At 37.7% G+C, this 27,163-nt stretch overlaps 1 protein-coding gene and 1 non-coding gene across 2 annotated transcripts in view; both read right to left on the minus strand.

Moving 5' to 3' along the window:
* Positions 1–27,163, minus strand: part of LOC117988425 (tRNA dimethylallyltransferase) — a 251,610-nt gene that overhangs the window by 72,002 nt on the left and 152,445 nt on the right. The window lies entirely within an intron of this gene.
* TRNAT-AGU (transfer RNA threonine (anticodon AGU)) lies at positions 22,839–22,912 on the minus strand. Its single transcript has one exon. It is a non-coding gene; the product is annotated as a tRNA-Thr (tRNA).

Here is a 27,163-nt window from a genome sequence, read left to right on the forward strand (position 1 = left end):
CTCGATTGCCATTTCAAACTGTCGCGGACTATATAGCTAGGTATATAACGGGAACCGAAGCCATGGGCCCTTCGCTCTGTCTATATCAGTAGGTAATAATGCTATTAAATATTCAACTGGTTATTCTAGTGATCCACCAATGTTTTGATATAGGTACCCACGATAATAATTATTATTAAGGCAATTTATGTATCGCTTCTTTGAGAGAAATGTATTCGGAACGCGCTCTGTACAAACGGAGTTTGATACTTATTTGACTATTAAACAATCAAACCCAATGAAAATTTTTGTAGACACGTTCTACAAATTAATATCAGTTTCTATGCTTTGTCAGATTTCCGTAAAAGGATGTAGTTTCAACGTTACACTGGTTCAAAGATTTGTAAAACAATCTTTCAGCATGTACCTACTTAACACTCAAATATAGGAATCAAACTCCTTTTATATGGACAGGGCAGTGTATTGTGCACACTACTCTTAAATGCAAGGGGTTGATAATAAAGCTTTAAAAGCCGGAAAACTATAAATTCTTCTTAATGCTGCTATATGTTGAATTCAGTTATTTAAAAAAAAATCTAATAAGATTATTCTAAAAAGCATTTAAAACTGAATTTAAACAAATATCCTCGTTTCGCATAATATGTGGTGTTAATATAAATTTATATCTAATGGCAAAACTGATACAAATTTAAGAAAAGTCCAGTCCTCAAGGTGAGATTTGGGATGTTTTATTTAAAATACAAGCAGAATTATGTTCTGTTCTGTCTGAGACTACGCACATTATACGATTATTTTTATCTTTAATGTCTTTTATAGCCGAACGGTATTTTCGTTAATTATATTAAGACACATAATCTTAGCATAATAATAATGCATATTTATAAAAGAGCATAGCGGATGTGTAGAGGTACATTTTAAGAGTACATCACCTGTGATTTATAATGATGAAGCGATGCATTACTCAACAGTTTTTTTCTAATTCTTTCTCACTCAGCGGGCGATGATGGAGAGATTCTTTGTTCAGAGTTTCTCTACATATGATCAATTCAGAAATAAAGAGATCCGTAGAAGAACCAGAGTAACCATTAACAGGTTGTGAAGCTGAAGGGAATGAATAAGGCACACGGTTCGAAGGACCAATAGACGTTGTGTTCTCATGGTGCTGGAATGGGCCACCTTTCCAGCACCATGCAGCGGAAAGTGTAGGCATTGGCATTAGATGGACCGACGATAGTATGTCGCAGGGAGCCGGTGGATTCAATGGCGCAAGACGCCACGTATGTCCAGCAGTGGACGGAAAGCGCAGCGTTGGAAGACTATCCACTAGGTGCACAGGCGACATCAAACGAGTTGCAGGGAGCCGCTGGGTTCAGGCGGCGTAAGACCGTAGCGTGTGGAAGTCCCTACAAGAAACCTATGTCCAGGACCTATGGAGTATGGACCTATGGACGTCTATCAGTTGATAATGAAGAAAAACTAAGTATACCATGAAAGGCAATTTAAAGAAGACTTTCGGGGAATTGATACAACCAAAACGCATTTTAGTAAACAACGAAATCCTACTATTTGCATATTCGAACATAGTTACGTAGTAAGAATCTCGTGAACTGTACATCAATAAAAATATTGTTTATTTAAATTTAACATTCGTTCAAGTATTTCGATACGTAGTCGGTGGTAGTCAGCGACAAAACGTTAATTCAATATCAATAAATTAAAGCTATTTAAGTCGAGATGTTAATGTCTTCCTGGTTGCTTTTTCGTGAGATTTCTACTGCCCGATGAATTCTAGTTATGTTAATGACTGTCATATTATAGAGTCTTGTCTATTGATTTAGACGATTACCTACTTGACTAAAGCTGATTTAATATCTTCTGCGCCTACGCAGGTCTTCAAAAATACTTATTACGTGAAGGCCGTAAGGTACGGTGATATTATAATTCATGAGGTCGATTGCGTAAAACAACGCATTATTACAATCTCAATTATTGTGATTGGCTGAATTTGTGCGATTCTTGTTGCAACAATGCACTGTAGCCAATAGTGATCGAGCGTCAGAGCACCAATCAGAAGTGATTGCGATCGTGACAATGTAGCTGTCATTCTACCGCAATCAAACAGCTGGCAAGAATTTTTGCGACGATGTGAACTTATTGTGACGTCGCAATAAGTTCTTGGGTGAATTTGTGGTAGGTACTTATGCTAAAAATATGTAATTGAAGCAATATGCCTGAAAACAAAAAACTATTATGTATTATTATAATAGCGCTGAATTTAAGAGTCCTAGAGCTAAAATTAGGTAGCAGAATTATTCCAGATCTGTTTGCGCTATCTACACTGGTATACTATGTCTCCTGCGCAGATGGCTAATTTCTGTGGACATCGGCCACCGCCGTGCCCAAAATTCGGCCAGGCGGACATTTCAGCACGCGACAGAAAATAATGTAAGGTCGATGGCCTTTAGAAATTAGAATTTCATTTCGGCTTTGTAGAGCGTTGTCTCTGTCACTCATACCTATATGACGTTTTGTCGGTCTCAACGACAGAGATTGTCTCTGTCGTTGAGACCGACCGCTATCTCCTTCTAAAGGTCGATGTGCATTATTTTTTTGCTGTGTACTATAAGCACTGTCATTATTATTACGGTCGTGGACTCTGAAGCCAAAGACCGGGAACTTTTAAGCGAATCGACGACAACTCTGTCATGACAATCGACAGAGGCCTTGCAACATCCTGCCCATCGATATATTACCATATTATTGTGATATCATTTGGTAGTTGGTACTACATATAACATTCGTAGCGCGTAGAGCGTCTACGATTTGCATATACGACGGTTTTATTATTTATTTATTTGCATTGTATTTGGCCTGGTTCTCCTTGAAAAGACCAAATTAATTCGCCAACAAATGTTTTAAACATTGACTGCTTATCTCAATATTATTTTAGTATAACAGGTTTGATGTATACCTTGCTATCTCAAATGAAGGTGGGGCGGTGCAATCAATGCAGAAATCGGCTATTCTGAAAGAGCTTACAGTTTCCCACGACCATTAATTGATGGCCAGCGTAAAGAATTTCTGAGACGGTAAAGCGGCTTGCCGTCAAAAACGTAGATTTTTGCTTGAGTCGAGCATTTACGTGCTTGACGCGTGATTGGTGCGATTTTATATTTTTTGTTTGACGCATAAGGAATCAGTTGCAATCGTGCAACTGCTTCCTTATGCTGGCCATACACGATCAAGTTTCCCAGTCAAGTCTGCAGCGGACTTAAAGCAGTGTCCAGTAAACTTGACGGTATACTATGTATGTGTTAAAAGTATGCTCCTAAAAAAAGCATATTATACAGTCGCAGACTATGTAAACGATAAAGCTTGGATTTGACTCGCTCCAGCAATGCACGGGGCTGCAATGGCTTGTATAGTACGGTATAATAACATTGTAAATTGAAAAATTAAAAAGAGCAACCGCCGAGTTTCTTGCTGGTTCTTCTCGGTAGGAACGGCATTCCGAACCAGTGGTAAATTAAAACTACCTGACTATTCATAAGCACTTTTAAAAAGTTTACATGAATAAAAAAACATTCTATTCTATTTTATTCTATTCTACTTATGGCTATCAGTTGACTGGACGCCGCTTCAAGTCCGCTGCAAACTTGTTGGTACATTTGGTCGTGTATGGCCAGCGTTATCTATAATTTTTGCTAGCTTATGCTTGCGACTTCGTCCGCGTGGACTACACAAATTTCAACCCCCTATTTCACCCCCTAGTGCGCTTCAAACGAACCTATCGTTTGGAGCGCACTACGAATATGGGCCCTCTGAAGCCTCCGAAACTGAACATTTGTCCTTAAAAGCTATTTAATATTCAAGTTCGAAGAACAAACACGCGTGCTGTTTAGAATTCACCATATTTAGTTCTTGCGTATGATGGCCATGAAGACGGCAGATAGCTCTGGTGAATTCAATAAAAAAACTAATATATTCTAATGTAGTTCGCTAACTTAATGGCGATTCTAAGGTCGAGTCATTGTCCTTACAGCATAAAGTCGAGCGTACACTAGTGGTTTAAGAATCTAACTTACTCTTGTCCACTAGCTTACTCTTATTATTATTCATTATTGCAAAAAAAACCTGGCCAAGTGCGAGTCAGACTCGCGCACTGAGGGTACCGTACTACAGTCGTATTTTTTCGACATTTTGTACGATTAATCAAAAACTATTTAGCATAAAAATAAATAAAAATCTATTTTTCTTTCAAAAATGCCCTTTAATATTAAACCTACCTACCTGCCAAATTTCATAATTCTAGGTCAACGGGAAGTACCCTCTAGGTTTCTTGACAGACAGACAACGAAGTGATCCTATAAGGGTTCCTTTTTTCTTTTTGAGGTGCGGAACCCTAAAGAAACAAGACTAAAATACGTAGTTATAGTACGGACAGGTCGACATGGCAATCGGGGTGGGGACGCCCCGCACACCCGCAAAGCCCCCTCGCTAACCCGGTGCAGGATCGCCTCGAACCCCGATTGCCATCTCGACCTGTCGCGCACTACAGGTATAACGCGAAAGTAAGTTACCCTTCGAACTTTTATTTTGATCGACTTATACAAAATTATAAGGATTTTAATTCAAATCGTCTAAATAATCAAACTATACTAAAATCCTAAATATAGTATGTATTTTCAAAGATTTCGAGAAAACATATTAAACTGCACCAGTGTGCCTACGCTTTACTGACCTACAATATGATACGAATGGCAAAGTACCACATTGCCTATGACGTCACATCCCATCGGTTGCTATGACAACGCCCTGTCGCGAGCCGGCGGAAATTCTTATCATTCCGATGCCAATTGCCAATTCATAGGGATTTGTTAATTGAGATATCCTACTTTGGAATCAATGTACTTACTACTTATTCAAGAACTCTACGATCGGACATTATCTTTCAATTAGTTCCCATTCATTAGTCCCCTAGACCACATTCTTAGTCCCCATAGAATTTATGTTTCAAACAAATACCGTGAGAATTTCTAGGTCTTTGTACCCGCAGGGTGCCAACGGGACCCTATTACAGTACGCGGCAGAGAATAATGCACATCGATCTTTAGAAGGACATTCGGATTTGTAGAGCAACACGTCATAGGTATAAGTGACAGAGACAACGCTCTGCAAAGCCGAAATGTCATTCTAAAGGCCGATGTACATTATTTTCTGCCGCGCATTGTACTTAATCTCCGCTGTCCGTCCGTCCATCCGCGCGCCTGTCTGTCTGTCTGCCTGTCAGTGAGCTGTCACACGAACCGTTATAGATAAAGTTGACATTTTCACAGAGTGTGTGTGCCGCTATTAAATAATAAGAATTTCAAAATGCCCTTTAAAAAAATTATTACATGATCTTGTATGATGGTACGGAACCCTTCATGCGCGAGTCCGACTCGCACTTGACCGTTTTATAAACAGTTACTTTTTTCAAAAAATTGTTTAAAGAACCTTCAAGTGAAGTGATTTCAAAAGAGGCTATTCAAATTTTTTTTGCTTTCATTTAACATGATCAGAAATCATGAAAAACATTGAATTTACACCTATATGAATTATGAATATATACATTTATTATACATGAATTATGAATATATGAGTTTTAATTTGCGCCGAATTGCAATTTTACAGCTTTAATAGTTTTTAAATGAATTGATTGACATTTGTATTCTACCCCGCCGAGTGTTGAATTTTTATGAAATTAAAACTAGTTATTTATAATGATAAAGTTAGACAGTTCCTTATCTAAATCTAAAATCTATATGTATAAAATTCATAGTCCTGACTGACTGACATATAATTTATCAACGCACAGCCTAAACCGCTGGTCCTAGAGTCATGAAATTTGGAGGGTTTATTGTTTGTAAAGAGTAGGTATCCACTAAGAAAGGATTTTCCGAAATTTCACCCCTAAGGAGGGTAAATAGGGTATGGAAGTTTGTATGAAACTCTGTCATTTTAAAAGTTACATCAATAAAAATTGGTATTTAAGCTTTCGGTTAAGAATAAAAAATAACTGTTTCATGTTTTTGGAAAATTCTACTCCCAAGGGGGTAAATAGGGGATCAAAGTTTGTATGAAAGTCCGTCATTTTTCAAGTTATTTCCATAAAAATTGATATTTGGGTGTTCGGTTACAAAAGAAAAAATACGTAGGTACCTACCTACCTATTTCAGGGTTTTTGAAAACTTTAAAATTTTCTAAATTCCACCCGAGCGAAGCCGGGGCGAGTCAGCTAGTTGCCTATACGGAGCGAGCGCTAGTGCGTATCAGTATTTATTGTAATTACGTGAGTCCGCCCACATTTTATCGCGAATCCGGAACGACCCTGAAATTTTCAGCGCGACTGCCCTTGAACTGGTGAAACGAGAAATGGTGTCGGCGATAAATTAATAGGGTTGCCAACTATCCTGAAAATCTAGCTTTTCCGGGTAATAATCTGTTGCTAGGGTTCCATAGTTAAGGAACCAAGGAAGTGTTTCTTTAGTTTATTTGTGGTTTCAAAAACCAAAATCCACGACGAACGGGCTCTAAATTAATAGGGTTGCCAACTATCCTGAAAATCTAGCTTTTCCGGGTAATAATCTGTTGCTAGGGTTCCATAGTTCGACAAGGAACCAATGCGTTTGAGCCTCAATAGCTCAACGGGTAAAGGATTGGACTGAAAACCGAAAGGTCGACGGTTCAAACCCCGCCCATTGCACTATTGTCGTACCTACTCCTAGCACAAACTTGACACATAGTTGGAGAGGAAAGGGGAATAGTAGTCATTTAACATGGGTAATATTTCAAACCTGTGATAGCCTAGTGGTTAGGACGTCCGCCTTCTAATCGGAGGTCGGGGGTTCGATCCCGGGCACGCAACTCAAACTTTTCGGAGTTATGTGGGTTTGAAGTACCTAATTAAATATCACTTGCTTTAACGGTAAAGGAAAACATCGTGAGGAAACCTGCATGCCTGAGAGTTCTCCATAATGTTCTCAAAGGTGTGTGAAGTCTACCAATCCGCACATGGCCAGCGTGGTAGACTATGGCCAAAACCCCTCTCAGAGAGGGAGACCCATGCTCTGTAGTGAGCCAGTAATGGGTTGATCACGATGATCATGATGATGAATATTCATTCTAAAAAAAAATAAGTGACTCTGAGCTTTCTTAGAAAGCCATAGGCAGCGACCATGTCTCGGAACCATATGTCATCACAGGCAACACGCTAGTCTGACAGCTAGACGGTACCTACACGCAATTAATTTTAATAACAACTTCAAATAGCTCTCTCACCATTGCAGTGACTCTTGAGATTTCTTATGGGGCTTGCTTGGCCCATAGTCATCGACCATGTCTCGGATGTCATCAAATAAAGTGAGTAAAGCTGGGTGTGAGATAATATTATGTACAATACATACAAATAATTCTAATAACAACTTCATAGGTACAAAATATACGAAAATACTTTTTCTTCGACCTAATAAGACAAAAACCAGCCAAGTGCGAGTCAGTCTCGCACACTGAGGGTTCCGTACTATACTCGTATTTTTTCGACATTTTGCACGATAATTCAAAAACTATAATGCATAAAAATTAATAAAATCTCTTTAAGAATGCACAGGTAAAGCCCTTTCATATAATACCCCACTTGATATAGTTATCTTACTTCGAATATTGAAAAAGCCAGCTATAAGACCCACCTACCTGCCAAATTTCATGATTCTAGGTCAACGGGAAGTACCCTGTAGGTTTCTCGACAGACAGACAGACAGACAGACAGACAAACAGACAGACATACAGACAGACAGACAGACAACAAAGTGTTCCTATAAGGGTTCCGTTTTTCCTTTTGAGGTACGGAACCCTAAAAATCGACATTGATTATATAACAATCATCAATATTAGTACGGATTATGGAACACTGAATTGTTGACCCAGATACATTCCTGCCATTTGTCTATACGTTACGTTTAGAGATGGGCCATGTCACAGGTAGCATGTGAAAAACCTTTTCATGTTGAACACTAGCTAGTAGCTACCATACTTATACTAAACTATGAAAAATCACGAAGGACCGTTAGTGCACAAATTCCATTTCCATGAAAACACCTTTGAAATATCAGCACTATTGATCTTGATCATAATTTCCTAGTTAAATTAATGTTAGTAGTACCTAAATGCGAAAATTGAAAAATTACTTTCCGTGAAAAATGAACTTTAAAGAAAAAAAAATTCACCAATTAATATTATTTGAAACTTCTCGCGACATCGTCCGCGTAGACTACATGAATTTCAAACCCCTATTTCACCCCCTTAGGGGTTGAATTTTCAAAAATCCTTTCTTAGCGGATGCCTACGTCATAATAGCTATCTGCATGACAAATTTCAGCCCGATCCGTCCAGTAGTTTGAGCTGTGCGTTGATAGATCAGTCAGTCAGTCATTCAGTCAGTCACCTTTTATATAAGTAAGAATAGAATAGAATAGATTTTTATTCAAATAAACTTTTACAAGTGCTTTTGAATCGTCAACTAGTTTAATTTACCACTAGTTCGAAATGCCGTATATTTAGATTAGCAATATTTCCCATCTCTATTATAGTTACGTTTATCAATCCGATGGCCTCATTTTACACCTGGTTACAGAAAAATTGGTCACGCTCATATTAACATTGTAATAATATAATAATAATTATTATTATTTTATTTTAATGTATTAAAGTGCGGTTTCACTGGACGTATATTTTGCGCCCTGCCTCGTCGGTTTGGGGCTAGTTGTTTGAATACGGATCGTGATTCGTGAGGTCCCGGGTCGAACCAAAAAAAATTGTTTTTTTCAGTCAAAAAATTTTCAGAAGCAACCCGAAGTTGATGGTGCTACATCCCCGTGCCTCTCCGCAGTAAAGCCGCCGAATCTCTCTTCAGTTGTGACGTATTGCCGTCCCATTGGACTATGAGAGTGAAGGATTAGAGAGTGCACCTCTACTTGCACACACACGTGTACACTATAATATCTTCTGTGTAGGGGTGTAGTCTCCTGTTGCGTTTGTCTGTTGTGTGTGCGACGCATCATCACAGAAAACTAATTGAAAATTCATAATATTATTTTTTCCAACTTATACCAACGCAACGCACGCAGGCCAATCTGTAGCTTTATAGCGCGCGCGTAGAAACCTATAAATGATATGAATCTAAATATATAAAAGAAAAGAGTGACTGACTGACTGAATGACTGACTGACTGACTGATCTATCAACGCACAGCTCAAACTACTGGACGGATCGGGCTGAAATTTGGCATGCAGATAGCTGTTATGACGTAGGCATCCACTAAGAAAGGATTTTTGAAAATTCAATCCCGAAGGAGGTGAAATAGAGGTTTGAAATTTGTGTAGTCCACGCGGACGAAGTCGCGAGCATAAGCTAGTTGAATATAAATGCCATACTCCTTCTTAGACTGCATCATCATTCATCACATACCACCAGGTGAGATCGCAGTCAATCAAGGCTGTATAGATTTGATAAGCTTAAATTACTAAGGTGTTTTCGCGGCCTTTGCGGGCTAACTCAGCTCAACTCAAACAGTCGAAAAGTTTACGTCTTTTGAGAACGAGCCCTTAATGTATATAAAACAGTGTCACTAAAATGTTTAACTTTTTTTATTTATTTTTCTTTTGTCTTGTGAGTTATGGCTGTAAAACTGTTTAATCATTTGGTCAATTGAAATTTCATGTGCGAAGTTTAACGACATACTTATAATTATAATAATTTAATTTAGGCTAAGAGCCAAAAAAATAATATAAATAATAATAAGAGAATCTACCACTTAGTAAATTTCAGATGCGTTAAACACGAAAGGTTTTTAGGGTTCCGTACCTCAAAAGTAAAAACGAAACCTTATAGGATCACTTTGTTGTCTGTCTGTCGTCTGTCTGTCAAGAAACCTACAGGGTACTTCCCGTTGACCTAGAATCACGAAATTTGGCAGGTAGGTAGATCTTATAGTTGACATTTGGGGAAAAATCTGAAAACCGTGAATTTAGGCTTACATCACACAAAAAACAATTGTGGTCATGAACTAATAAATTAGTATTTTCAATTTTGTTTATTTTTATGTATCATAGTTTTTGAATTATCCTGCAAAATGTCGAAAAAGTACGACTGTAGTACGGAACCCTCATTGCGCGAGCCTGACTCGCACCTGGCCGGTTTTTTTTTTGCACAAAAGTCGTTAACGAATTGTGTACTCAAATGCCAAAGGTTATCAGACCTTTATAATTCTGCACTCCTAATAATTTGGTATCAAAATACGGAGTGAAAACGGTTTTTTTTCATGCAAAAGTGAAAACGATGTGAAGTTTCGTGTACGCGTGCCAAGTCGTTACGGGCGGAGCGCACTCGACGCTTAACAGGCTCTTAGTCATTACAGTTTGCTCTGCACCAACTCTGCTCCCCTGGTATTTTTACACGAAAATATTAAATTAACGGCATTTTGGGTGAGTAAAAGTTATACTTGCCAACACTGACCTCTACTAATACGAGTTACACGCTGGACTTGCGATTGCCGACCTGTTTTTGGAGCAACTTGATTTTCGATATTATTTTGGCGCTGGCTGATAGCAGTATATTCGGAATTAAATGTTAGTGATGAAACATCTGTCGATCAACAGGAAGACTACAACACAAAGAAACAATCATAAAATTTTTAAAAATAGAACATTAAAGAGTCAATTTTAACACCCGGTACGCCCGGTGGGGCGTTTCGAATCGGTACAAAAAATAACAGTCATTTTGTATGGCACACCCTTTCCAGCGTACTTGTAGGTATATGTCAATTTTAGTGCTTGCCAAGTTTTTACTCGTGGAGTGCACTTTACAGGCCCTTGATATTGCAGTTACTGCACAACTACTGCACGAATTCTGCACTCCTAATAACTTTATATCAAAATACGAGATGAAAACGTTTTTTTTTTGTGAACTAGAGAGGTTACTATTTCTGTGCCAAGTCGTTACAGGCAGAAGCTCTCTCAAAGCTATGAGAAAGTTTGCCCTCAAACAACTCTATATCACTCCTGGTATTTTTGATTTATCTGTTACCTTGCAAAGTTTCATGTGTGTGTGGTCTTCATGGACCTTTACTTCGGGTCCTTAATAGACATCTACTTTATATTATTACTAGCTTATGCTCGCGACTTCGTCCGCGTGGACTACACAAATTTCAAACCCCTATTTCACCCCCTAAGGGGTTGAATTTTCAAAAATCCTTTCTTAGCGGATGCCTACGTCATAATAGCTACCTGCATGCCAAATTTCAGCCCGATCCGTCCAGTAGTGTGAGCTGTGCGTTGATAGATCAGTCAGTCAGCCAGTCAGTCAGTCAGTCACCTTTTCCTTTTATATATTTAGATTAACGAACAAAAATGAAGAGTATACTCGAAAATATCCGAGTATCATTGCTCTAAAAAATTCAATTTAATTTTCATGACAATCCTATCATTTCATAAGAATTTTCGGTGTTTACTACATAGTTTTTCAAGTATATAAAATGAATTTCATAAGAATCTTCGATGTTTTCTACAGAGTTTTTCAGTATATAAATTGAATTTGATAAGAATCTTCGATGTTTTCCTTTTTAGGGTTCCGTACCTCAAAAGGAAAAACGGAACCCTTATAGGATTACTTTGTTGTTTGTCTGTCTGTCTGTCGGTCTGTCAAGAAACCTACAGGGTACTTCCCGTTGACCTAGAATCATGAAATTTGGCAGGTAGGTAGGTCTTATAGCAGACATTACGGGAAAAATCTAAAAACCGTGAATTTGTGGTTGCATCACACAAAAAAATGAAACTGGTCACGAACTAAAAATTAGTTAGTTAATTAGCTTAGTCTTTGTTTTAGTAATAACTAGTATAGTTACAGTCTGTGTTAGTATACTCATTAATAAGTATAGTTGTTAGTTAGTGTAGTTATTTTTTATTTTATTAATTTTTTATGTTTCCGTGTGTTTCATTAGTTTAGTTATCATTAGTTTATAATCCGTGGCGTCACCCGGTTCAGGGTACCAGCTGAAAATCAGCGCTTTATGTCCTTGTGCAACAAGGCATACAGCATAATGCTGAGCTGGGACCCTTTTTTCGGGTTGTGCCACACAATATAACAGTTTGTTCCGGCGCTTCTTTTGCTTGTTCTCAGGTGGAAGAAGCGCCGGAACAACCAGCTCTTAGCTTTAAGTTGTGATGTGTGGCATAATTTGTATTAATAAACGTCTTTTCTTTCTTTTCTTTCTTTCTTTCTTTTCTAGTATTTTCAATGTATGATAACTATATCAAGTGGGGTATCATAATATGACAGGGCTTTACCTGTACATTCTAAAACAGATTTTTATTTATTTTTATGCATTATGTTCTTGAATTATCGTGCAAAATGTATGTAATTCATGTAAATAATACGACTGTAGTACGGAACCCTCGTTGCGGGAGCCCGACTCGCACGTGACTGGTTTTTTCAGTATATAAATGCTTCAGTCTTATAATCAGCCAGGTAGCAGAAACACAAACGCACATAAAAAATGCACAACGTCCGTGGGGTTTGGTTTATTTATAAACTGTACCAATTGTTTGCCTCGTATCGTTATGGGAGTTTTCGTGTACGGAACCCGTTTCCCGTGCCGTTTTATCGCCATGGTATTGTCAGCCTTAACACTTTTCCTGCATTTGTTAATTTTTTTTAATGAATTAACGCCATAATTCCTTACGCCCATACTAATATGAATGCGAAACTACGTTTTCAAGGTCCATTCGTTCAAACGATTTTGACTCTTGGCACTGATTTAGCTCATTTAAATCTCGGACACAGACATAGGCTACTTTTTATTCCGGAAAATCAAAGAGTTCCCGCGGGATTTTGAAAAACGTAAATCCACGCGGACGAAGTCGCGGGCATCAGCTAGTAATTTAAAAAAAAAAAACTGTTTTAGAATCTACAGGTAAAGCTTTTTCATATTATACCCCACTTGGTATAGTTATCTTACTTTGAAAGTTGAACGTTTCGGATTTTTCCCCTTAGGTATGCTATAAGACCTACCTACTTGCCAAATTTCATGATTCTAGGTCAACGGGAAGTACCCTGTAGGTTTCTTGACGGACCGACAGACAACAAAGTGATCCTATAAGGGTTCCGTTTTTCCTCTTGAGGTACGGAATCCTAATAAATGAAAATAATACAAAAATCTCTATTGAAATTCCTCACATAATGGGGGATTTTTATAGCATAGCAACACAGTAGCTTCGTGGGGAGGTCGCGTAATAAATCCAACGTTTATTGCCGCGGCGATCCCAAATAAATATAGCCAAGCAAATTGGTTTTGAAAAGAATTATTATGTACCTACTCTCTCAATTTTCTATGGGAACTAGCTTTTCTTATATTGCTGTCCTTGGCCTCGTTTCTTATCTTCCTGATTCATCAAAGTAGAGTAGGTACTTTTTAAGGGATCTATGCTTTAAAACGTTGGGGTCCCAAGGTGCTAGAATGGCGACCTCGCAACGGAAAGCGCAGCGTTGGAAGACAGATGATATCAAAGTCAAACGAGTCGCAAGGAGCCGCTGGATTCAGGCGGCGCAAGACCGTGGCGTGTGGAAATCCCTACAAGACCGATGTTAAGCTGTGGACTTATATCGGTTGATGATAATGATGATAATGCTTTTAAATGATTAACAGATTCGCACACTAAGGCTCCGTACCATCGTATAAGATATAACATTATGTACTTTTTTTTTAATTTGCATGAAAAACCATTTTGAAATTCGACGGCAATAGCAATCAAGGGCTAACTTATAAGTATCAGATTTTTTTTTTAATATGAGCCATATGACTAATATTCCCCTTTTCTCTCCAATTAAGCGTCAGGCTTGTGCTAGGAGTAGGTACGACAATAGTGCAACGGGCGGGGTTTGAACCGTCGACCTTTCGGTTTTCAGTCCACTCCTATACCGGTTGAGCTATTGAGGTTCTAAAAATAGACATAAGTATTAACAAACCATTTGTTTTGACGCAACTGACCTACAAATACGCGTAAATTATGAATGTATCCAGTTCGGACGTGTCTATGTAGCGTTTCTTTCCACAGTCCGGATCTATTTGCCGCGAAAATATTTATTTTGTTTAGACGTCTGTGGCAATGAAAATCGGATTTACAACTGCCGACATGACCGGCCCACCGCCCACGGGAAAGTCAGTGTTGCCATGCTACAATAGAGTTTTACCTACAGATTTTTGTGGGTGTCGAAAATGTTTATTTATTTTACTTAGAAAAGACAAATTATAAAATTTATTTATTTAGTAAAGACAACATGACGACAAAATAAAAACTAACGCACGCTTTGAACAATTTGACCGGTTCTATACGTAGTCTAAATATATAAAAGGAAAAGGTGACCGACTGACTGGTTGACTGACGAAATTTTTTGTAAACAATTTAATACAGCGCCATCTTGTGATTTGATAATATAAAATTAGTTTATCAAATCACATAAGATGGCGCTGTTGTCATTATCTTGCAGTGTTGCACATAAAAATTTTAAAATATCTTGTACGACAGTACGGAACCCTTCGTGTGCGAGTCCGACTCGCACTTGGCCGGTTTTTTTTCAATTTAATCAATCGTAAGGGGTTCGTAAGTTCTGTTTCTTCTCTTCCAAGATAAAAGTCACTTACCTAAACGTTTTTCTTTTTTAAAAACCTCCACAAGTGTCTTCATGAATTAAAAAACGAGGCATTATGGAAATAACGGTGTTAATATTCAAATTGACTATTTGGAAGTACGTTATAATAATAAACCTTGTTTTTAATGACAACAGATAACAACAGATAGGTGAATATTATAATAATTAATGCTTTCCTGATAGACACCTTTAAGCCTCAGTCGAACAAGACGCGTGATTGCCCGCTGGCCCCTAAGAATGACAGTTGAGATTGACATTACTAGAAAGGTCTGCTAGCTTTTCACAGCGCAACAGTTCAACCGATTTTGATGAAATTTGGTACTGAGTAAGCTTACATCCCGTTAAAGGACATAGGTTACATTTTATCCCGGAAAATCAAAGAGTTCCCCCGAGATTTTTAAAAACCTAAGTCCACGCGGACGAAGTCGTGGGCATCATCTAGTATTATTATTTAAAGAAGTAGTAGTACAGTTTCTGGTTTGGTGGGCCGGTACGTGGTGCCGGATTACGTAGTTTCTGGCCAGGGCCATCGCTGACCGTGGTGCGTTTTGTCTGACCAGAGCTTTAAAACTGTCTATGTAATACGTTTGTAATTAAATTAAGGCAATCGCCTGTAATTGGCCGGTTCTCACGTCACCTCCCTTCGGATCAGTGTTTACCTATGCAGTGTCTATAACTTTAAATTTTAATGGACTGACCTGTAAAATGTATAATTTGTATAAATAAAGTCATCATCATCATGATCAACCCAACGGCGATCCACTTACACGGGTCTTCTCTCAGAATAAGAAGGGGGTACAGTACCCGGCAGGAAATATTGTACATCGACCTTTAGAAAGAAACAGCGGTTTCGTAGAGCGTTGTCTCTATCGTTGAGACCGACAAAATGTCACATAGGTATGAGTGATGTCTTCCAACGCTGCGGCTTCCGGTGCGAGGTCGCTATTCTAACACCTTGGAACCCCAACGTCTATCAGACGCCAAAAATGGTGCATAAACACCGTTTATTTATACCCAAAAGTTAAAAATAGTACCTAAGGTACCAAAATAAATTATTTATTATGGTAACCCTAGTCCGTTAAAGGGAGCTATCGTCACGGTGTAGGTTGCTCATATCTTGAGGAAATGTTCAACTGACATTCTCCTCATATTCAGTGTAACCTGTTGCTTTATTGGTAGTCAGTGGTCACGGTGGATAAGCACCACTTGTCAGGTTCAGTTAGGGTTATCAACCGTATGCTAAAATAGTGTGTGTGTCGATGACCTCCCTGCCGCAGTGCTGTGGTCTTATCAGTGGGAGGTCCTGGGTTCGATTCCCGGCAGGGGAAATTTTGAGTTATAATAAAAGAATTTGAAATAATTTTATATCCCGTAGTGTGAAATAAGCTTAACATAGTTTCTAACTACTTATCGCCTCCTTAGTTTAAGCAATATAATTAAGAGAGAATAAAGATTTTCATTTTTCGTTTTAATGTCGCATTTGTAGTTGCCGCCTTTTGAAACGAAAGTCACGTGATCTGCTGCAGGGAAGCCATCTTGAGTTGATTGTATAAATGCGGGTGGTTGATGGTTTTTTTAAGCTAGTCTCGTTCCGACTCGAGACTCGACGACTATTAAATGCTTTTTGTGTTTAGGTCGCCATTTTGATTGAGTGGTTGCAATATTATGCCCTAATTAAGTTAATATTGCTATATATAAGTTAGGTTATTATAAAAGGTAAAACTCTCGATAAGCCTCTGCGCGTTGTGATTAATATTTAATTTCACTTCTGGTATATTTATAATTTCTGTACTTTACACAGACGACATAGCGGCGTTACCAGTTTATGACGGTTTCAAGTTTAATTATAGTTTTAACCTATACGTGATTTTAATAGTAATCTGCACTTATCAAATTCTTATAAGTACCTACTTTGGCAGTTACAAGGGCAAAGATGAACGGACAGACACAGACAGTTAAAATTATTACTCTCCCGCGCTCTGGTAGTAAAATGATACCTCGAAGGCAAGTACGCAAATCAAAGAGGCTGTTAAATTGGCGATACAAGAGAGAATGGCGATGATGTTAGATTGTGAAGCATTAAATTTAATGTTAGTATAGATAAATACTCTTTACGAGTAACTAGTCTGATGATATCTTTCATTTTCAAGCTTCAACAACAAGAAATCATCTAAATATAATATAAAAGGTAAAGGTGACTGACTGACTGATCTATCAACGCACAGCTCGAACTACTGGACGGATCGGGCTGAAATTTGGCATGCAGATAGCTGTTATGGCGTAGGCATCCGATAAGAAAGGATTTTTGAAAATTCAACCCCTAAGGGGTAGAAATAGGGGTTTGAAATTTGTGTAGTACACGCGGACGAAGTCGCGAGCATAATCTAGTTGTCATATAAAATCAAGACTTTTCCAAATATTTTTATCTAAATATATAAAAGGAAAAGGTGACTGACTGACTGACTGACTCACTGACTGATCAGCTATCAACGCACAGCTTAAACTACTGGACGGATCGGGCTGAAACTTTGCATGTAGATAGCTATTATGACGTAGGCATCCGCTAAGAAAGGATTTTTGAAAATTCAACCTCTAAGGGGGTGAAATAGGGGTTTGAAATTTGTGTAGTCCACGCGGACGAAGTCGCGAGCATAAGCTAGTTCCTAATAAAGTCCCTAACCGTATGGACTAAAAGCCAACTAGACTTTCCTTATTTTATAAAAGCTGAAAGTTTCTCTGTGTATTGTCCCCAATATACAAGGGAGAAACGATCCGCGACTATGAGGTTTTGATCATGGTGGCTCTGGAAGATAACAAGTAACAAAGGTGTAAAAAAACTTTCGTCAAAGTAAAAAGTCTAACTATAAGTCTATGTAACTTAATTTATTACAACTATGTAACTACAATTCCGGTACATGAAAAATAAAAATAAATAAATAAAGTCTAATTTTTTTATATATTCTTCGGAATCCTTTCTCTCGGCTCGTATTGTCAAAAAAACGATACGTCACTAGTTTTTTAGATACCTATGATGATGGACCTTAATAACCGCGGACGTTTAAGCCCCGCCGTACCCTATGTTAGAAACTCCTATTCTTGAAGTCGGTTAAAAGTAAAATGGCTCACTTTCTGCCGATAGATGGAAGGGAGGATAAATATCAACAAAGTCACCCTTCAACCCCCGTCCATTATCTGTCTGTTTACCCTTTTCTTCGCTATCGATTACAATCTTTCAACATTATAGTAATAGTACCTAAATAGACACTATACTCATAGAAAAAATGTTCTTCCTCGTGTCTAAGCTCACCATTCAGCACGTCTACTATTACGAATGTATAAATACGCCTTTAAAAACAATATTTAAGAGCAACCGCCGAGTTTCATGCTGGTTCTTCTTTGTAGGAAAGGCATTCCGAACCAGTGGTAGATGCATCCGACTATTCGAAAGTACTTGTAAAAGTTTATTTTAATAAAAAAGATTTTTATTTTATTTATTTTATTTATAGGTACCTACATAAAGGCTCTCAAAAGCTTAGCGGTTGAGGAGCGGACTGAATTCCGAAAGGTCGGCGGTTCAAATCCCACTATTGTCGTGCCTACTCCTAGAACAAGCTTCATTCTTAGTTGCAGGGTAAAGGGAGTCATGATTTATATGGCTAATATCATTTTTTTTTAAAGGCTATTTTACGCCGAACGACAAAGTGCAGCATTGAGGCATGCCACAGGCTTCATGCTACAATAATATTTTTGAATGTAGCGAGAATCTTTAGCAGACTGTCATACCGCAATATTTCAATTCTACAGCACGACGTTTTTTCGGCATAAGATAGACTGCCGCATGCTGCATAAAGCTGCAAAATGTCGCATTGACGCATGTTGTCGCTCCAACGCCAAAAAGCCTCAAATCGATTTACCATCCAAACCAAAAAACATGCACGCAGGTCCTTGAGTAATTAAGTTCCTATAAGCAAGGTCTCACATTCACTTAATAACCTACGGAATCAAAGAGAAAAACCGGTCAAGTGCGAGTCAGGCTCGCACACCAAGGGTTCCGTACCATCGTACAAGATAATTAACTTGCATGGCGGCAGTTTTGAAATTCGCCATCTAGGTTTTTAACAATTTCTTTTTATAACCGCTATAGAAATAAGCACGTCGCTGGCAGTCAGACGGACGGACGGAGGGACGAACATACAGAATACAGATGGACATAGAGACGGACAGTCGGACGGAAAGAAGACGGACACCGGAGGCTTAGTAATAAGGTCCCGTTGGAAGCCTTCGGGTACGGAACCCAAGAAATTAAACCATAAGTAGATAGCTTGTTTTCTTGGATACTGGTTTGTTTACTTTCCACCGTCATAACATAACTGTACAGTTAACCAGCCGATTCGATTTTGACTGATAAATTAACTAGGTGTCATTGCATTCCTGTATTGGGCGTTTTTCCATTGCACACATACATCACGAAACAGGATATTCAAAGACGTCTGTCACATGAAATGCTCTTTTTGACTGGTGTCAAGGCTTTTTTTTTACTTGACACGATAATTATTGCAAATGTTGTGCACACTTATTATCGATACATAATATATCAGTGTGTGTTTGTGTATAAGTGATGTAGTAAATATAAAATATATGTACGTGTTCCTAATCAATAAAATAAAAAATAAGTAAATAAAATATTGCACACAGCAGAATCGAAATTGTGCATCACACAAAAATCCATGGAACGATTGACACGAAAATTGAAAACCTAGGCGTAAATACTTTATTTTTTCAGTAGAGAAAATGCATTTACGCATCCCCCACAAAACTTGTGGGACTCACTGACACTGGCACAGGCTACCCACTAAAAACCCAGCGGCAAAACCGGCGTCAGGTAAGAGGCGTCTCAGGATCCCGGGTATCGGATGCAACTAAGACGCTGAAGGCGTAAACACTGCTTTAACTCTGATAAAAGTCAGTTTATGTAGTGTTTCTAAATGATGAACCGATTTTCATGAAAAAAAAAATTGTTTGTATTCTATACGCACCTATATTGAAGTCGGGTGAGCAAATAAAAATAAACTAGAAATCGACGCATGACGCTCGCCCGACTTCAACATACGAGTCACATGAGTAGATGTAGAGTACGTGTAAAATTAAAAATTATGTTTTTACTGTGTTAAAAGCATTTTTTAAGGAATGTAGTTTGCCACGCATTTTCTCGACTCTACTTTTGCATCTTTATATTGCGTGCAATGTGTATCATTGGGACTGATTCTCTTATACACAATCACTAAACTAAACTTTTTAGTTTAGTTATGACGAAATATGACACGTCTAAATCCTTTTGCTATCCCTGTCCTAATGTTGCTTGCGGCAAAGCATAGTAGGTCTAGTACCTAGTATTTAGACCTGTTAATTAAGTTTAATTTAGAGATTGTGTAAAAGAGAATCGACCCCAATGTACAATGGAAATACGCAGTTTTTTAGCACAAATCGATATTCCTTGATAAGACTACTTTTTGCGCGTTCTGATCGACGATGTATATTCAGCTTTCCATATTTTGACTTGTTTGTAGGTTGTTTTTTAATTTATTTTTAATTAAGAACAATAATTAAAACAGGTATAGTCCGCAACAGGCTGAGATGGCAATCGTGGTATGAGGCGGGGGTACGCCCAGCACGCTACGTCACCCGCACTCGCCCGCATCGGGTTACTGCTATCTCGACCTGTACCCGTAGTACAAGATTTTACGTCTCACCAAACGAAACCAAATTCGAGAGTCGAAATACTTCCGCGTTACAGTAAAATGGACCTAAACAGCCTTGAATTGAAGTCAAATATTCAATGCCACTGATTTTAATTTCGCAATGTTTCCGCTTGGAGCGCTTGCTGTAGAAGTGTAGACAAACTTGAGCTTTAAAACAAGGCGTTTAAGATCCAGTTTACTGTAACGCGGAAGTATTTCGACTCTCGAATTTGGTTTCGTTTGGTGAGACGTAAAATCTTGTACTACGGGTACTGTTGCGTACTATAGGTTTCTTTTGTTTGGAGGAGTATTTCCTTGTGTCCAGGAGTCACTCACTACGAACAAACTCCTGTTAAATAAATTAATAAAACCGGCCAAATGCGAATCAGACTCGCGCACTGAGGGTTCCGTACTACAATCGTATTTTATCGACATTTTGCACGATAAATCAAAAACTACTTACTAGATCTCGTTCAAACCAATTTTCGGTGGAAGTTTGCATGGTAATGTACATCATATATTTTTTTAGTTTTATCATTCTCTTATTTTAGATCACTTTGGAAGTGTCTCTCGCGCAAACTATTCAGTTTAGAAAAAAATGATATTACAAACCTAAATATAAATGTTAATGCGGTTCACAGAATACATCTACCTACTTACCAAATTTCAACAGTAGGTATAGATCTTATAGTTTCGGAAAAAAGTGGCTGTGACATACGGACGGACAGACATGACGAATTTATAAGGGTTCTGTTTTTTGCCATTTGGCTACGGAACCCTAAAAACGAAATATTCAAACAGACACATGCCCCAAAACGGCGGACGATATTAAAAATAAACAGAATATTTAATAAGCGTACACTTACTCATAATCTGTAAAGGAAATCTAAATAGATTGTAAAGTTCACCCGACTGGTCAAGTTCACCACTACACCCACAGCTCTGGGTGTCTGGGTGGAACATCCGAACCTGCCCGAGCGTTTATAAATTTACATAATCATTTTTAATTATAATAATAAATAAAGATTATAGGATACTTACGAATTGGAATTATAATGTTTAGAGGGTTCCGTTAAATTCTTTTTAACCTTAAATTTTAGCGGGAGGTTTAAATAAAAATTAAATAATTATATTATCTACACTTCGATAATTTATGATTTAGGTTGGTAGATAAACGTGCTATGAGAAATTAAGTTTCAGGAAAGCGAGAAAGTCCTATGTAACATTAGAACTATAGGTTTGAAAACCATCGTAAATCCCCTACAAAATGAGGGATGAGTAAGTTCTTAAGACTGGATTGCCTGAAGGAGGTCAATTGAGTAATAAAGTCATCATTCGTTTTTAAATGTTTCCTTGTTCTTTGTATTCAAAGCAACAAAAAAGTTTAAACAAGATAGATAAATAAGGTAAGCACATAGAATATCACATTATTATTTAAACTAAAAGATTTTAATATGTTTTTACTGAACCAATCATCCATAGCTACGAGTATGTATGGTTGTTGTATATAAGCCTCTCTATAGTGCGTCATCAGACTCATCACCGACCACAGACAATACAAAATAAAAGAAGTAAAAAGAAAGAAACAAATCATCTTCAAAATTTTATAAACGTATATAATATATTCGATCACGCACAAAACATTGTCACAGCGACAGATATCCCACGGAAAAAGTACGGAACCCCAAAAGCCAAAGAGGAAGGAACTTTCCTCATTAGCGGTTTAAGAAGTCCGTTTTATTGTTTTCAAACATACCGAGGGTGGATTGTTTGTCAGTTTTAATTTTTACGCTCCGTCTTCCGAAAAGATTTAAAAGGCCTCATAATTGGGCTGTTTTACTGATAAAATGATAAGTTCTGCTGTTTAATATTCAAAGCTAGAGTAAATAAATTATAATATTAAGTACTTACACGTTGTTTCATACGTGAATTACGTGATGTGATAATTGTGTTGTAAGTTCTTTGATAGTCATCTTTGTATAAAGATTTTATACAAATGAGATGAATAAGGATATTTCTATTTTTTTAAGGCTTCCGTTGCAAATTTTTTAGAAATGTTTGAGATAATTTTTTAATTAAAATTAATCATGATCCACATTAATTAAAAAAATTAAATAATTACTAAATAACAAAAAACACATTATATACAACTAAGACTAGCCAACCAAAATTTTTTAAATAAAAATTACACATCGCACAAAAACTACTTCTTATGTGATACGAGAAAAACCCATGCAATAAAAAAAATATTCGAACTAAAAAAATACATTTAAAATTAAAAATTACAGTTTTGAATATACAAAATTAAAAGGTTTTCAGAAAAAAAAGAAATTAAAAACCAAAAATATTAACAACTGAAGGCCCCGACGAGATTCGAACTCGTGATCTCCTGTTTACTAGACAGGCGCTTTAACCAACTAAGCCACGGCGCCGATGTCTACTCAGTCGAAAATACCGAACGCTGCATACGAGTAGTTTTTATCTTATCTTTTAAGTGTGTGATAAAGCTGATTCCCTCTTCTGTATGTGTAACCTAGAAAATACATATTATTATGTTTTTACAAATAATAATCATCTATTCTCTTTCATTCATAAATTATTATTGACTAGCGACCCACCCCGGCTTCGCACGGGTAGCTTATTACAATTTTCGTAGGGATATTTAATTTACATATTTGAAAATAAAATATAGCCTGTTAGATGATGCCCGCGACTTCGTCCGCGTGGATTTAGGTTTTTAAAAATCCCGTGGGAACTCTTTAATTTTCGGGGATAAAAAGTACCATATGTCCTTTCCCGGGATATAAACTAGCTCTCTACCAAATTTCATCAAAATCGGTTGAACGGTTGGGCCGCGAAAAGCTAGCAGACAGACAGACAGACACACTTACGCATTTATAATTATTAGTATGGAAGTATGGATTTGAGTTTATAAATCTTAGGACGTAACGACGTATGATTGGTTGGTGTGATTACTGAATGAAATCGTGATACGGTAACGTCAGCAAAATAATAGGAACTTTATTTATTTAACTGCGATTTTTTTTATAAATGTTTTACGTAAACCTACTCAATTTGCTCTATAGAGCGGAGACTGTTCGAGGATGAATAGATAGCAGGTAAGCACCCATTTTTTCTTTTAATATTAAGTAGTTTACGGCGAAAAAGCTTATTTATCTATGAAATAGGTACAAATGAACAATTCACCTCCGTCGTTAACGAGCTGTTAAAAGAATGACAGTATATATGACATCACTACCGATATTATGAATGCGAAAGTGTATTCGTTTGTTGGTTTGTCCTTCAATCACGCCACAACGGAGCAATGGATCGATGTGATTTTTGCACATGACTTAAAGATCTGGAGAGTGGCAAAGGTTACTTTTTATCCCGGAAAATCAACGAGTTCCCACGGAATTTTTAAAAACCGAAATCTTCGCGGACGAAGTCGCGGGCATCAGCTTGTTTGTTACAATAACAAAGCGAAATGTTAACAATTTATACAATACTAGATGATGCCCGCGACTTCGTCTGAGTCAATTTAGATTTATAAAATCCCGTGGGAACTATTTGATATTCCGGGATCAAAAGTAGCCTATGTTCTTCCCCAGGATGCAAGCTATCTCTGTACTTAATTTCATTGAAATCGGTTAATCGTACGGACCGTGAAAAACTAGCAGACAGACAGACAGACACACTTTCACATTTATAATATTAGTATGGATGACAACTTATGACAAATATTCTTTTTTTGTGGTCAGTCCCACAAGGTCCCAGTAGACTTAGACGCGCGTGGAATACGGCCCATTATAAATACGAATACGCGTGGGAACACCTAGCGCCGGCTAATTGCGCACGTCGACGATTTATGACAAACAAACAAACAATGGGTTATTAACATGTTACAATAATTACGTATGTGTGACGGACGCCGCGGCGTGAATTCTGATTTCTGATTATGGCTGGGTGCCTTTCACAAATCCTATATGTATATCTTGAGTCTTATCTGCCATTCTCAAACAGTTTTATTAACACACTGCACTCACTATACTTAGATAGTTTATTTTATAAGTCATAGTTATTATTATTAGATACACTTCTTTCATGATTTTTTTTGTCTCATCGACTTATTAATGTAATGTATTTTTATTTTGTAACATATTTTTGTAAATGTTGTGTTACCTTGTAAATGGCGACTACATTTAGTAAGTTATATGTTCAGAATAAGAATTTTTAATGTAAGTAGCCGAAAGTTAGCCTAATAAATAAATAAATAAAAAAAACCTATTGTATAGGAAATCGGGCAGTGATTGGTTGGTGACTCAAAATTGTTAACGCCCACTAAAAAAAATTCTATCATTTGTATAGGATAACAGAGAGAGCGTTATTACTTCTTTACGCGGATAGGGTACATATTAAAAACATTGGAGGGTAAGAAAATTCCACTAGCGAAAATAAATCAGTAGTCAGTACCCCAATTATAAATGCGAAAATGTTTGTCCTTCAATCACGTCGCAACGGAGCAACGGATCGACATGATTTTTTGCATGGGTACCTATAGTTTAAGACCTAAAGAGTGACATAGGCTACTTTTTATCCCGGAAAATCAAAGAGTTCCCATGGGATTTTAAAACCCTAAATCCACGCGGACGAAGTCGCGGGTATCAGCTAATAACGATTGTGTTTGCAACTACCTGATGACAGCAATTTCGTCAACCTAGATTTACATTTTTTTTAATTCTGTGGGAAATGTTAGATGAAAATATATCCTTTGTCCTTCTCCAGGATGTAAGTTATCATTGTGAAATCTCGTCAAGCGCTGGATCTAGGAATCTGAGATTATCCATGTGGGTTTTCTTTATAACAAAGACCTTTTGAGAGAGAACTCATGTCCACTATCATGCGAAGGAAGATCGCTTTCTTTGGGCATTTACAAAGAGGAGACCAATTCTCATTTCCGAGATTAGTTTTGGTAGGAAGAATTGAGGGCAAAAGGGCTCCAGGTCGCCAAAGACGCAAATGGTTGGCGATATAACCCAAAGTTAAAAGAGGCGTCTTTAAATAGAGAAGCTTTTCGTATGATGACCTCCAAACTTCGTTTCGAAGAAGGCACGCGATGATGATGATGAAGAAAATTCCACTTGCGAAAATAGTAGATAGTAATATAATAATAATAGACTCGCACTGTAACACTGACCCATTGATCTCGCCGCGTCACGAATTCCTCGAGATTACAGCGCCTATAGCAACAGCTGTTACAATGTCATATCATTAATGATAATGTCGTATCGCTTTTATCATTGAAACTTTAAGCAACTCAAACTAGCAACAGAATATGCTGCAATGTAACGTCGTTTTTATCATTAAACAAATTCAAATAAAAAATAATGTATTTATAGACCAGAAATATAAGAAACTTGCTCTGGGGGCGCCACTAGTAAATGGTCTATGGTCACTAAGTATTTTTTTTTTATTCAGATACAAGTTAGCCCTTGACTGCAATCTCACCTGGTGGTAAGTGATGATGCAGTCTAAGATGATAGCGGGCTAACCTGGAAGGGGTATGGCAGTTTTTTATTAAACCCATACCCCTTTGGTTTCTACACGGCATCGTACCGGAACGCTAAATCGCTTGGCGGCACGGCTTTGCCGGTAGGGTGGTAACTAGCCACGGCCGAAGCCTCCCACCAGACCAGACCAGAAATTTAGAAATTATAAAATTCCAAACCCCTGCCAGGAATCGAACCCGGGACCTCCCACTATTAAGACCACAGCGCTCACCACTGCGCCAGGGAGGTCGTCAAACAAAACAACAAACAAGTACACACAGTTACAAAAAGTATATGTCTTGTATAAGTCCCGCAAATTGCTATTGCGCTGGGGCCATGTCTCATTAACATCGAAATTACGTCATTTTGACGTCATCCGAAATAAAAATATACGTACCATCAGCTCGAAACTTCAGGCTAGTGCTGACGTCACTAAAATGGCGGCCACGCGTATTAGCAATTTGCGGGACTTATATAAATTAGTTCCACGCTTGATTAGGGCACAATAATTGCTATTGAAACCACTCAATCAAAAGCATTTGTAAAGTCGTTACATCTCGAGTCGGAACGAGGCTAGCTTAAAAACTTTTGTTTCGGATTGACTATGCTGCGTAGGCCCTACTGGCCGCTACAGCGTCACCGGGGGGAGCTTAAAAACCATCAACCAGCCGCATTTATACAATCGAATCAAGATGGCTTGCCCGCAACAGATTACGAGACTTCCGTTTCAAAAGGCGGCAACTACAAATGCGACAACGAACGGCCTTTTGCTGTCGTAACTGCGCTATTTCATCAGTTAATCTTTGGCTTCTCGTACAGTAGGAATGTGCCTATGCGCTACTCGTGTGGACTGACTCCTTCCACTGCCGTCCAGACTCCAGAGATCTCTAGCGATCGCAATATTGCTACAAAAGAAAAGAAAATAGTGATTATAAAAATTACTCACAAAATTATAAAAGACATCAAATATTTAAACCTGCTAGGTAGATACTGGATGGCGCTTATATTGATTTATTGAGAGTAGACTGACTTGGTACCTCCAAATTTACTATTCTACATACACCTGTTTCAATATTTAATTTGTAGGTAGGTATAACATATTATGTCGATAGTTTAAATTTTATTATTACTATA

The sequence above is a fragment of the Maniola hyperantus genome, chromosome 14 (genome assembly GCF_902806685.2).
Source record: "Maniola hyperantus chromosome 14, iAphHyp1.2, whole genome shotgun sequence".
Classification (NCBI taxonomy): domain Eukaryota; kingdom Metazoa; phylum Arthropoda; class Insecta; order Lepidoptera; family Nymphalidae; genus Maniola; species Maniola hyperantus.